Below are 855 nucleotides of genomic sequence, written 5' to 3'. Positions count from 1 at the left end.
GAAATAAAATAGATAATAATACTGATTACTTGATATTAAAAACCTTTTGCTTAAACAAAACTAATGCAGCCAAAATTAGGAGGAAAATGGGAAATTGAGAGTGTTTTTTAAAATAAGGATTCTGATTGTCTTTTTTCTTTATTATTAAGTTCCTGTTTACAGTGGCAACCTTTAATGTGGTCCACCTATTGTATTCAAGAAATATTTGAAATTAATTTAAATAACATGTTAGAGGACCACCAAAATATTAACAATAGAAAATAGTTCTGCATATTAATACAATTTCAAATAAGCATATGCTCATATTACAGTAGGAAAAAATACTGTCCTTTGATTACTATTATTTCACAATTTGGAAATCTTTGTGTTCCAGCTTTGTTATGACCTTCTCATTGTGGAATTTTGCCTTGTCAATGTGGGATTTAGGGCTTCCTTTCGTTTTAAGCCATTCCTGCATGATTTGAACCTGGACAGTGACACCCTGTATCTGTCCTTTCCTGTGCCCTGACCAGTGTTCTGGACGCAGCCTACCAGTCCCAGCTTTTTACCCTCAGCCTGTGTGTACTTTCAGAAAAATACACCTTGGACTTTCCCAAAGATTTCATAATCCATTAACAACAGGGTGTGTCCTTCAGCCATGGTAAAACCTGCTGCCTTTTGTCCGCCCCTCAGCCTCATCCCTTTTCCACTAACATTTTATGCCAATTCCCCCCCCCAACTTCCCCAGGGGGCTGGGGGAGAGACCTCCAGGGGTTTGCAGGGTGGGCTTGAGAACAATTTTTACAGCAAGTTTCTCCCTATTTTAGTTTTTATTCACCAAAACAGTTGCCTAATCCAGCCTCCTTAACTTGTATC

At 38.0% G+C, this 855-nt stretch overlaps 1 pseudogene; it reads right to left on the bottom strand.

Moving 5' to 3' along the window:
* Positions 1-340: 340 nt before the first annotated feature.
* Positions 341-639, bottom strand: LOC118845065 (annotated as a pseudogene).
* Positions 640-855: the final 216 nt, after the last annotated feature.

The sequence above is a fragment of the Trichosurus vulpecula genome, chromosome 3 (assembly GCF_011100635.1).
Source record: "Trichosurus vulpecula isolate mTriVul1 chromosome 3, mTriVul1.pri, whole genome shotgun sequence".
NCBI classification, from domain to species: Eukaryota; Metazoa; Chordata; class Mammalia; order Diprotodontia; family Phalangeridae; genus Trichosurus; species Trichosurus vulpecula.
Note: the sequence above shows the minus strand (reverse complement) of the source record. Positions and strands in the feature narration are given on the sequence as shown.